Raw genomic sequence first — 13,439 nt, forward strand, 5'->3', positions numbered from 1 at the left:
GTCTGGGACCCTTCTTAGTTCTTCTATTACAGCCCCAGTCACTCTCAGAGAGTGGAGGGCTCAGGCATCGCGCAGCAATGAGGCTTCAAAAACTTTGCGCAGACACCAGATTGGTGCGAAGAACAAATTTTGGCCTACCTGCCTACCACTGCCTTTAATTAGCGCTCCCCAAGCAGCCAGCCGAGGTGACAACACCTCCTGCTGCTGCCGTTGTTGATGTCCGGCGATGCAGCAGGGGCGGGAGCGAATTTCACATCCGTGACGGTGACGAGCGCTGCGCACTTGATAACGTCATGATCTACGGGGCACTAGAGACCGAGATGGAAAGTGTTAGCGCCATCGCAAAACTGCCAGGGAAGTTCGCGGGTGTCGCTGAATTCACTGCGCCCGGTCGGTAACCCCTTAACGCCCCGTTACCACCCCCCACAGGCGCTAACAGGAGGTGCAAAGCAGCTGAATTTCTAGCTCTTTGTGTTCTCCTCACAGCTTACTTTCCCACCTAGCTTTGTCTGATCAGCAAACTTGGATACATTGCATTCGATCCCTTCATCTAATTCATTCATATAGGTTGTAAATAGCTGAGGCCCAAGCACTGATCCTTGTGGCACTCCACTAGCTACAGCCTGCCAATCTGAAAATGACCCGTTTATCCCTACTCTCTGTTTTCTGTCTGTTAACCAATCCTCTAGCCATGCTAATATATTACCCCCAACCCCATGTGCCCTTATACAAAAGCAAAATACTACGGATGCTGGAAATCTGAAATAAAAACAGAAAATGCTGGAAATACTCAGCAGGTCAGGCAGCATCTGTGGAGAGAGAAACAGAGTTAACGTTTCAGGTGCCCTTATCTTGCGTAACAACCTTTTATGTGGCACCTTATCGAATGCCTTTTGGAAATTTAAATATACCACATCCACTGGTTCCCCTTTATCTACCCTGCTAGTTACATCCTCATAAAACTCTAATAAATTTGTCAAACATGATTTCCCTTTCATAAAACCATGTTGACTCTGCCTAATCATATTAAGATTTTCTAAGTGTCCTGTTACCACTTAATAATGGATTCCAGCATTTTCCCAATGACCGACGTCAGGCTAACTGGCCTATAGTTCCTGTTTGGAAGATCACAACGAGTGCATCCACTATCTCTGCAGCCACCTCTTTTAGAACCCTAGGATGTATGCCATCAGGTCCAGGGGATTTGTCAGCTTTTAGTCCCGTTAGTTTCTCAAGTCCTTTTTCTCTACTGATATTAATTACTTTAAGTTCCTCACTCTCATTAGCCCCTTGTTTCCCCATTATTTTTGGTATATTTTATGTGTCTTCTACTGTGAAGACAGATACAAAATATTTGTTTAACGTCTCTGCCATTTCCTTAATCCCCATTATAATTTCTCCTGTCTGAGCCTCTAAGGGACCAACACTTGCATTTGCTGCTCTCTTCCTTTTTACATACTTGTAGAAGCTCTTACAGTCTGTTTTTATATTTCTTGCTAATTTACTCTCATTCTGTTTTCTCCCTTTTTATGAGTTCTTTGGTCATCCTTTGCTGGTTTCTAAAGCTCTCCCAATCATCAGGCTTACTACGTTTCTTTGCAACATTATAAGCCTCTTCTTTTAATCTAATACTATCCTTAACTTCTTTACTTAGCCATGGATGGATCACTTTTCCTGTGGAATTTTTATTTCTCAATGGAATGTATATTCATTGAGAATTTTGAAATATTTCTTTAAATGTTCACCACTGCTTATCAACCATCATACCTTTTAATCTAATTTCTCAATCTACCTTATACAACTCATCCCTCAATTGGCTATTTTTAAGTTTAAGACTAGTTTCGATTTAAGAATGTCACTCTCAAACTCAATGTGAAATTCTATCATATTATGGTCACTCTTCCATAGAGGATCCTTTACTATAAGTTTACTAATTAACCCTGCCTCATTACACAAAACATGATCTAAAATAGCCTGTTCCCTGGTTGGTTCCATGGCATATTGTTCTAGGAAACTGTCTCGAATACATTCCATGAACTTGTCCTCCAGACTACCCTTGCCAATTTGATTTGCCTAATCTATATGAAGATTAAAGTCTCCCAAGATCATTGCATTATCTTTGTTACAAGCTCCTATTATTTCTTGATTAATACTCTGTTCAATGGTATAGCTACTGTTAGGGGGCCTATAAACTACTCCCACCACTGTGTTCTGCCCCTTGTTATTTCTTATCTCCACCCATACTGATTCTACTTCCTGACCTTTTAAGCCAAGATTCATTCTCAATTGTTGTTAATTATTGTTACCAGTTATCACTAAATACCCCCTTGTTCTATATACATAACCATGTTTGCTATTTTATCTGGAAGAAATTGAGGATCCTGCTATCTGGTATTTATTTGGGTCATTGCAGAATGACAGAAAGTTATGCAAAGACTGCTCCACCAATTCTGCCAGCTACACATAATCTGCTTTTGCAAATTCTAATCAGCAGTGTTTGGTGAGGTATATGCAGAAGAAATTGAGTTGCTTTTGTTTAAAGTACTTACCTCTGCTATTCCAAAAATGCATTGGTTGCAACATTCGCAAAGGATGTGCAGCAACCACAGTTAAAGCTGCAGCTGTAAACCTGCTGGCCTAGAAATTCAGTTGGGCGCGCCAGCCATTAGCGCCTTAGGGGGAGTAGATCTCGAGCGCTAGGCGCTTATCGCCCGGGCGCAGCGCGATCTGCGCCTCTCCCCAACTTCAGGACACATTTAGCGCCGGCGCAAAGTCTTAGCGCGCGCCGTGCTGCGCGCGCAGATCATGACGTCATATAATAGTGCAACGCCCTTTGTGCGCCCCAAACCGGAACTTCACTCGCGCCGGCCCATTGTGCGCCGGGCGTCTCGAGCGACTGTGAAGTGGAACGGTACACAGGCCAGCCGGGCCGGGGGGAGCGCTAATTAAAGGGCACTTACCCAGCAGTATAAAGGCCAGCCATTTTGCAGCATTCACTCTTGTGCAACGGTTTTTTGGACAGAGACCAAGGAGGAGAGTTTACTGGTTTGGACCAACACTTGGACAGGTATTTTTGGCTCAGGCCAGAGCTTACCAATTACCTTAGCCTTCATTCAGAGCTCAGTGTTTGCCAGCATATAATGGGGGCTGCATTGGGTGGCAACGCTGAATTTCAGCCTTATGCCAGAAGGGCTTACAGACGCCGTGAGAGAGTGGCAGCCTTGGCTAGACGCAGAGGGGGCAACAGGCGTCGCCAACTGAGGCCTTACCCACGCAGGGTATACCGCCAGCAGACCTCCTATCTGACCATGTCTGCCGCGATGTGTGTTAGGAGGCTGCGATTCCGAAGGGAGGTGGTTGCAGACATCTGCCGGCTGCTTCAGAGAGATCTGCAGCCACAGCTGATGCGCAGGACGTCTCTGTCGATGGCAGTGAAGGTGACGGTGGCTCTCAACTTCTATGCCTCCGGCTCCTTCCAATCCGCTACTGGGGACATCGCTAACATCTCCCAGTTCGCCGTGCATTGCTGCATCCGCCAGGTGACCGAAGCCCTTTTCAGAAGGAGACACCAATTCATCTCCTTCCCCATGACCCTGGACAAGCAGCAGCAGCGTGCACTGGGGTTTGCAAGAATAGCGGGCTTCCCCATGGTGCAGGGCGCCATTGACTGCACGCATGTGGCTTTGCGGGCACCTCTTGAGCATGCCGAGGATTACCGCAACCGGAAGGGCTACCATTCCCTCAATGTACAGCTGGTGTGTGACCACAGGCAGTGCATCCTAGCTGTCAATGCCCGCTTTCCAGGCAGCAGCCACGATGCCTTTATCCTGCGACAGACAACTGTGGCTGACATGTTCCAGGCACAGCCTCCCCCAAGAGGATGGCTTATCGGGGACAAAGGCTATCCTTTGTGTACCTGGCTCATGACCCCGCTCCGCGCGCCCACGACCCCTGCTGAAGAGGCATACAACGAGAGCCATCAAGCGACGAGGAACCTCATAGAACAAACAATCGGCGTGCTCAAGCAACGGTTCCGCTGTCTCGATCGCTCCGGGGGAGCCCTCCAGTATTCGCAGGATCGAGTCTCCAAATTCGTCGTCGTTTGCTGCATGCTGCACAACCTGGCTATCCGCAGGACTCAGGCACTGCCACCTCACGTTGGACCACCACCTCAGGAGGAGGAGCAGGAGGAGCATGAGGACGACGAGGACGAGGAGTACCAGCCCAGGAGGGACGCACAAGGTCCAAGGGCCGCCCGTCGTCGCCTTATTGAACGTCACTTCTAGGCCCCCTGTCAGGGAATGGCTTGCGCCAATGATAGAACATGATTGCAGCCGCTCCGCAAGCCCGCAGCCGGTTAAGGCAACAAACACTTCAAAGATCAAACATGGACAATGTGAATAAATAAAATGCTTTATTGTACAAACTCTGGGCCCTTCTCACATGAAAACCAAAAACAGAGGAAACCCACAAAAAACACTCAAACACATTACTCGCTCCCACAACCTGGGGAGGATTAACAAAATAGGGCAACTAAAATGGCCGTCATTGTCGGCCTTCGTCCAAAACAAACATCACATCATCGGCCTTCAAAAAACTAACATCCAATTCTCGGCCTCAAGAAACAAACACAAATGGCCACACATTCGAATATTTGGCCCGCTTGGGCGATGCCTTGGCCATCTTTGGCTGGCCCCTGCCCGCCCTGCTGCTCCACCTCAAAGTAAGGCCATTGGCTGCTGCAAGGCTGGGGGCAGGCTCCTGAGGGGCACATGTCGTGACGGCAGATGCCCTTGGGGGTCGGCCTAGTCAAGGTCTGGGCGGCGAGCGGCCGGCTGTTGATTGCTGCAGCTGTGGCTGGCCAGCATCAGTCGCTGCAGCAGCTCCTGGCAGCTCCACTGGGGGAGTGGCAGTGGCGGCTGGAGGAATGGCGGCAAGCTGGCGGATGGCAGGCGCTCGCTGGTCGCTTGAGACACTGGCACTCGCCCGGGCCAGCACTGCAGCATGCGCACCAATCTGCCGAGGGACAGACCGATGTGCTGCTGCAGCGCGCCGGGTGCCCTGGCGATGCCTGGCTGACACAGCGAGTGTGGCAGCAGTGAGTGCCCGTGTTGACCTGTTCACTGCCCGCAGCAGAGCAGCCAGTGACTGGACGGCACCACTAATCACCTGGCCAGTCGCTGCAAGATCTGCCCGGTATTCCGCCCGACTGGTGGCCTCTAAGGGCCCGAACTCGGCCACACTCCGAGAGAGGGAATCGATGGACTCAGGCAACCGTGACACTACCGTCATGAGCTCCGTGTGCCGGCGCTCCGAGTCCGCGGACAAGTCTTCGAGGCCTTCCATCTCCTCGGCGAAGAGCATCTCCTGACTGGAGGCCGGACTCTCCCTCTGGGGAGAAGGCCGCCGAGCTGGCCGACCCTTCCTGCGTTGCTGGAGGCCGCTGGGCCCAGCAATTGGACTCCCCTCCGACGCATCCCCCCTCTGGGGAGAAGGCCGCCGAGCTTCCACCCCCTCCCGCCTTTCTGCAGCACGCAGGTCCCAGGAGCTCCCCTCCCCTTCGACACTTCTGCCACGCTGCCCTCCAGGGAAGACGTGTCCCCTACATTGGCCTGGGTGGCCGCGGCTGAGGGTTCCCCTGATGGGCCGCCTTCCTCTTGCTCCTCCTCCTGCTCCTCCTCGGAGGGTCTGTCACTGGCAAGTTGAGGGACCTCCTCTTGACCATCTGAAAGCAGGAAGGCACAAGAGTAGCTTTAGAGTGAGGAGAGGGCGTCAGTGCGGGATGCATGAGTGGTGGCATTCAGCGCATTGGTCGGACAGTGGCAAAGGATGTAGATCTGGTGCGCAAGTGGGACGAGAGAGGTGCAAAAGGTGATGTCCTTACCATTGCTTCCCAGAACAGGGTCGGCATCTCCACATGCAACGGGCCCAATCACCCGGCGACCCATGAGGCGCTCCACGCGATGTTGCAGGTCGGTGAGTGGCTGGAAATGGGGTCGTCCTCCCCCGGTCACAGTCCGGCTCCTGCGATTATTCGCCAGCTTGGCCTGCAAGAGAAAGGACGGCCTCTAAGTACAGTGTGTCGCCGTGATCTTGTGTGCACTGCCTCCCATGGTGGAATAGCCTGGCCAGTGTGTCGCCATGATCTGCTGTGCACTGCCTCCCATGGTGGAATAGCTTGGCCAGTGTGTTCAGTGCAGAATGTGCAATTGATGCTCATGCCTGTGCCATAGCTGCTGGATGAAGGCTGGCCATTAGAGCTTTCAGGTCCCTTTGCCCATAATGTGAGGTGCACATGCAAGGATGAGGAGGTCATTGGAAAGGGTACTCACCCTGACAATGCGTGTGAGGTCATTTATCTTTTTGCGGCATTGGGCACCGGTCCTGGGGACGTCGCTGTTGGCTGACAGCTTGCTGGCGACATGCCTCCAGGCTCTCCTGTAGACGCGGACCGTCGCCTTCTTGCCATTGTCCGGGTACAAAACATGGCGCCTCTTCTCCACAGCAGCAAGCAGCACACTCAGATCACGCTCTGAGAAGCGCTGCGCACGTTCACGGGCCTTCTCCATGTCTTCAGGCACTATTTGGGTCCAGCAGCAGTGTTCAGGCCTAGCTGGAGGGCTCCACTATCCAGGGCGTGGCAGCAGACACAGTCAACCCTTCCCCCTTAAGAGCTGGCCGGCGCCAGGGTGTCTGCTGTCAGTCACGAGATGGCCGCACCTGCGCTGTGCCCGGCCTAGGCGCTATCGATCACCACCTCCGGCTTAGCGCCCAGAGAGAGGCGTCCAACAGCAGTTTTAGCGCTCGCCCGAACTAGTAGGGCGAAGCTAATGAATATCGGAGAAGTGGCATAGATTTGGAGGCGGACGCTAACTTTAGCGGACGCCCCACTTTAGCGCCCCAAAAGTAGCGTCAATGAATTTCTAGGCCGCTGTCTTTTATTAGAATATACAGGGAATGAATTGTAAGTATTCAGTATAAACAAGCATTTGCTTTTCTATATAATATCCTCCAATGCAAAATTGTATTTTTGAGAACCTGAAGTCCTATTCATTCAGCTTGTTGTGGATTTGCTAAAGTACAGTTCTCTGTTGATTTGTAGGAATTTTTCAGTTATATATGGGTATCCAGGAGCTGCAGAATTATGTAAACAGTATCTAGTTATAGGGATTTTATTGAATACCACTATTTAGCATGCAAATGGTAGAACGCCCCCACAGATTAGTAGTCCTGTGCTTTTCACTAAACTTTACAAAGGATCAAATTACAAACCTTGTTATTTATCCATAAACACTACAAGCACTAGTCTGTACTGCAGTTGAATTAAATTCTTGCATCATGGTTCCCCAATGCTCCCTTACCAAAAAGAGAAGGGATTTTACAAACTGTATCACCCACTCCAACCAACTGCCCTTGCTGAGCTCAAAAATGACAGAGGACACAGATTTAAAGGTAATTGGCAAAAGAACCAGAGGTAACGCGAGGAAAAAAAAATTAAGCAGTGAGTTGTTATAGAATGCACTCCCCAAAAGGGTGGTGGAAGTAGATTTAATAGTAACTTTCAAAAGGGAATTGGATATATACTTGAAGGGGAAACATTTGCAGGGCTATGGGGAAAGAGCAGGGGAGTGGGACTCATTGAATAGCTCTTTCAAAGAGCCGGCACAGGCACGATGGGCTGAATGGTCTCCTTCTGTGCTGTATTATTCTATGATTCCCTGTCTTCAAGTTCTATTTTTTTCCAACAATAGATAGCCAACTCATTCTCTGCTGAGTATTGAGTGTCAGCCTTAACTCAGTAGGTAGCACTCTTACCTCTGAGTCAGAAGGTTGTGGGTTCGAATCCTGCTCCAGAGACTTGAGCCCATAATTCTAGGCTGACACTTCAGTGTAGGACTGAGAGAGTGCCGAACTATCGGAGGAGACGTTAATCTGAGGTCCCATCTGCCCTCTGAGGTGCACGTAAAACATCCAATGGCACTATTTTGAAGAGGAACAGGGAAGTTCTCCCCAGTGTCCTGGCCAATATTTATCCCTCAAACAACACTAAACAAATTATCTGGTCATTAACACGTGGCTCTTTGTGGGATCATGCTGTGCGCAAAATTGGCAAAATGGTTCCTACATTACAACAGTGACTACACTTCAAAAATAACATTGGCTGTAAAGCACTTTGCGATGTCCAGAGGTGGCGAAAGGTGCTATATGAGTGTAAGTTCATCCTTCTACGTTTCTTGTGTTATGTTTTTTCCATACCATTGCAATCCTTGTGATAAACTAGCTGGCTTGACATAATTAGAAAATGCTCTATGAGGTTTGAAGACAAATTTGATTGTATGGCTGAAGCCAACCTCATCCTTCACAAGCAACTTCTATAGATCTGCTTCAGGAGTGGAATAAAAATCAGAATCTCACTGTGCCGTGCTCAGTTTTTAATCTGTTCCAAAACTGTCTTGTTTAGAATGCTTTCAGACATGTGTGGAATAAACTCCATACTCCATGGGGTAGAAATTTGTGCAGTTTGCATCACGAGATGGCGCTAAAGCGCCGTTGAGAGCTTTAACGCCACCTGATGCTGGTTCCAGCGCCGCACACCATATTGGTGTTGCCGGTAGCGTTGCCGCTGAACGCGATCGGCCATCATGGAGGTTGTGACGTCAGTGAGTGTGCAATGCTCACTTGGCGCCCGACCTGCCAACTTCATTACAGCCAATGAACTTACAGGCTGGAGTAAACAAGGACAGCTTCAGGTGGCCTGCAGCAGCAGGAAGCCGGCTCCAGCGACGCTATTTAAAGGGACCACCACCAATCACTCGGACCTGACAGGGTTTTGAAGTTTGAGTGGCTGTGTGCTACTTCCTGCTACTGGAAGAGTTTTCCTTATTCATTTCAAGGTTCTTTGGTATCAAGGAGTGTTCCGGCAAATACAAAACTCCATAATTATTTCTGAAAAGCTCCAACCTACAACAGTTGCTAAAAGTCATGGGGGGCTGTACCAGCAGTGGACCTCACCCTCCAGGATCTACGGCAGAGGGAGCGGTGGCAGCGAGACAGTCAGCCTTCTGGACGGGCTTTCCATGACCGGCTCATCTGATTCGCATGAATGAAACCCCAGATCCCCGTAGCTCACCACATCCCCATCATACAATCCCTGTCTCACACCATATCACAGCGTCCTCCTGGACGCAAAGGTGAAATGAGAGAGACCACAAAACATTCCAAACACAATTAATAACTTTATCTGTAAACATATCACATAAATTCTAATAACTAATGACCTTTGTGCCTGCCATAGTTGAATAGCTGTCATTGTGTGCCAGGTGTGAGATGTGGGTGTGAGTGTTGCTAGGTCGAGATTGTTGGTAGGTGAGTGCTGGGGGTGTGGTGCATTGAGCAGTGTGCGAAGCTTGTGGTACAGATGGTGGTATGTAGCATTTGTTGAAGCCTTCACTCACCCTGACAACCTGTGTAAGCTCGTTAAACTTCTTCCTGCACTGGGTGTGGGTCCTGGGGACCACAGTGCTGCCCATAATGTGGCATGCCACCTCCCTCCACATAGTCTGGCAGATTTATGACAAGGCTCTCCTGCCAGTTCACGGGTACAGGACCGCCCGCCTTCTCTCCACCGCTAAAACCAATACCTCCAAAGCTTCATCAGAAAACCTCTAGGCTCTCTCCCTGGGGCGGAGATCTGCAATCAGGATTTGTAAATAAGTGCTTCTTCTCCTTGTCCTTCTTATGGTTGTTAAGGCAGCTGCACACCCAACAATGCTGAGAATGAGGTGCTGCAGTATCAATGAACCTCCCTTTTAAGTAGTGAAAAAAGCCTGTGGCAATCATTACTTGCGTTTACACTGCCATTGGTCCATCTTTTCCGTGTAACGCCAGTGAGCTTGGGTTTTTAGACGAGAATCATGAATGCAATCATTTTAATGAGAACTGAGGACGAATTTTACGTGCAGCCTAGATGATTTTCAACTGGCGCTAATTAATCATTTTTAGTCTAAACTGCCCATTTCTTGGCTATAATGAATTTCTAGCCCCATATGTATGAGATAATGATTTATTCAGCAAATGTATTGGCTGCATACTGTGTATTGGGATAGTTTTGCTGTCAATTAGATTTTGCTATATTACTGGATTTAAACCCTGATCAGATTCACAACATGCAACAGGCAGTCTCCAATGTAACAATCAATTTCTGATACCACTACTTATCATTGCCTGTACATATTGAGCTTCTGTTAGCTATGCCTTCTTATGTAGTGCATTTTAAACCTCCTTTGTCTACTCTGCAATCTGATCTCCTGTGAGGTGGGAAAGGCTATATATAGTACCTGTTTGTACGAACATACAAAAATGATGGGCAGGAAAAGACCAGCTGGTCCAACAAGCCTCCCCCGCACTCATGATGGTTGGGGCATCCTGATTAGACACTTCCTCGTCTCCCCCACCTCCCCTTGCCCCACAGCCATGTGTACTTCTGGGAGAGGCAAAAAAAAAGCCAGGGCCAATAAGGGAAAAAAACTCTGGAAAAACCTCTCTGACCCCCTCAGATGATCGATGCTGCAGCTTACATGCTGAACCAAATGTGTCTCAGCAAAATTAGTTTTGCACAATATTGCTGCCAACCACAGGTTACGTGAAATAGCTTTTGTACTGATATTTCCAACAGAAGCATGCTGGGTAAACATTTAAAGGAAGGCTCTACTTTTCAAAGCGTTAACTGATTTCATCCCATATTAAGGACTCCAGGGAGCCGATTTCAGGAAGGTTACATTGGCCTTGGAGGGGCCCCAGTGCAGAGTCACCAGAATCATACCGAGGCTAAAAGGGTTAAATTATGAGGACAGTTTGCATAGACTAGGCTTGTATTCCTTTGAGTATAGAAGATTAAGGGGTGATCTAACTGATAATTAAAGGATTTGATAAGATAGGTAGAGAGAAACTATTTCCCCTGATGAAGGAGTCCAGAACAAGGGGCATAAACTTAAAATTAGAGCTAGTTCATTCAGGGGTGATGTCAGGAAACACTTCTTTACACAAAGGGTAGTGCAAATCTGGAACTCTCTCCCCCAAAAAGCTGATGACACTGACTCAATTCAAGGTACTAGATCAAGATGCTAGTAAAATTTCAAAACTGAGATAGATAGATTTTGTTAGGCAAGGTATTGAGGGATAAGGAACCAGGGCAGGTAAATGGAGTTAAGATACAGATCAGTCATGATCTAACTGAATGGCCCGAGAAGCTGAATGGCCTACTCCTGTTCCTATGTTGAAGTTTGCTGACATGAGATTGGGGCATTGAATACAAAACCAAGGAAGTGATGTTGAATTTTGATGAGACATTATTTAGGCAGCAGATATCGTTCAGGACTCCCCATTGTAGATTCACTAGAACTACACCATGAATAAGAGGAAACGGTTATGAAAAAAGGCCCTAAGAATTGTGACTTTTCAACTGGAACAGAGAAGATTAAGGGAGATCTACTGGAAACGTTTACGATTATGAAAGGCTTGAGAGGGTAAATTGTAAAAGATTGTTTCCATAATCCAAAATAGAATAGTATATTTCTCCCAAAGCTTCAACTTCCAATATAATACCCGTCTACTTCAGTTGTTCTCACTGTAGAACTAGGAGAGATAAGAAAGAATTCTGACACTCAATGGTTAAGATCTATTATGTTTGGTGACTTGGTCCATGATCTCAAGATTCCATTTTAGTACTCACTGAGGCTCATACAATTAAATTGTAGTGCTCTGATGCTTGCTGCAAACTAGCCGTTATTACTGGCACTCTGTATAGGTGTTTCACTTCCTTGTATAACAATACTGCAAATTTGCATTACTTCGGTCTAAATCCACAGTGCTATTTGGTTGACAAAAATGCAATTTATTGCTAAACAAGCTAGTGAGAGGCAGTATACCCTAAATGGTAAGATTCTTAGAGTGGGGGAACAGAGAGATCAAGGTGTGTAGATAAAACTTGTGAAGTGTAAAATGGGATTAAGGTGGAAAGAGCTGCTTCATTAGTGTTTACTGCTAGATCCCGATTGATATTCCCATGTCAAATCTGTTGTACAATCATATTGTTTGCCAGAGATGAATCCTTTCAAAACCTAAAACTGAAACCGGCAGATACCATCTCAGTTTATTTACTAAGACGTTGGAACAGGGCACTACAGGGGTTGGATTGTATTGTACGGAGTAACAGCTCGCAGTAGCAGCTGCTCAGAAAATATGAGGGGAATTGATGAACTAAAGGGCCATAAATGCCTTCTTAGAAAAAGGTATGGACTGTCCGACTGCGGTGGAACACTGCGTTCATCGGTGCTTAATTCAATAAATTGTTTAGCTGCGACAATTTGTAATGAGGCCTGTGTGTGCTGAGCACCTTCAGCTGGGGATGGATTTCAGTAAAACCAGACCAAGGCGCACAATGGGCTCAGATAGATGTGGCTTGATGTCAAATTATGTCTGATAACGCTCCTGTGAAGTGCCTTGGGATGTTTTACTATGTTAAAGGCGCTATATAAATGCAAGTTGTTGTTGTAGATGCGCTTTTGAACAACATAGCCTAACCCCTTCATTTTGAGTGTTTACATAAATCACTCGAGGCAGTTTTTCTAATAGGGGTTGGGGCGGGCAAATATGGAAGGTATCGTGCCATAGATTGGAAAGCAACTCAGAGGAATTACAGATTTCAGAATTCAAAGATTTTTAACCAATATTTTAAATAAAAGGCAGAACTTTCAACTTCATCGGATGGGGGGGGGCGTAAAATGGGCGATGGCCGATTGGCTGCCCATTAGATTTTCCTTTCCATTGACTTCAATGGGCGGGTTAATAATGGGCGACCGATCCGTTATCACCCGTTTTAGGCCCCTGCCAAAGTTGAAAGTTCATCGATTATATTTAATGTGCCCTTGTCTAATTTAACTATTTGTTAGCTTTGTTGTTGAATACATGGGCCCTGATTTTCCATGAGGAAAATAACTCTTAGAAATAAGACATGGGGCACCTCCAGGAAACTGACGGTGACCTAGTTATGCCAGGTCTTCATTATTTCTTTGTTATTTCTGGGAGTTTCCTTAATGCCTTGTGTTGGGAAGAAACTTTCATTTGTCTCTTAAAAGACAAATGACGGGCGGGGGTGGGGTCAAAGGCAAACATTCTCTAAAGCGCAGATTACCCTCCTGATCCTCAGTTGGAACACCGCGTTGAAGCGGCAGCCATTACGCTGAGTGAGTGGAGGCACGCCAGCCCCATAAGGGTGTAACTAGGCCCCACTATTTGAGGTCCAGACCAGCTAAGTAGCCTGGATCCCTAAAGACCATCAAATTAAAAAAAAAATGTTTTGAAATGAGCTCTCTTGCTCAGGGCAACTTCCTACCCCAGATCCCAGTCCCCTCCCCCTACCCCCTTTATACCCAGGCAGC

This window comes from Somniosus microcephalus, chromosome 22 (genome assembly GCF_052327205.1).
Source record: "Somniosus microcephalus isolate GS21.2 chromosome 22, FLI_Smic_1.0, whole genome shotgun sequence".
NCBI lineage: Eukaryota > Metazoa > Chordata > Chondrichthyes > Squaliformes > Somniosidae > Somniosus > Somniosus microcephalus.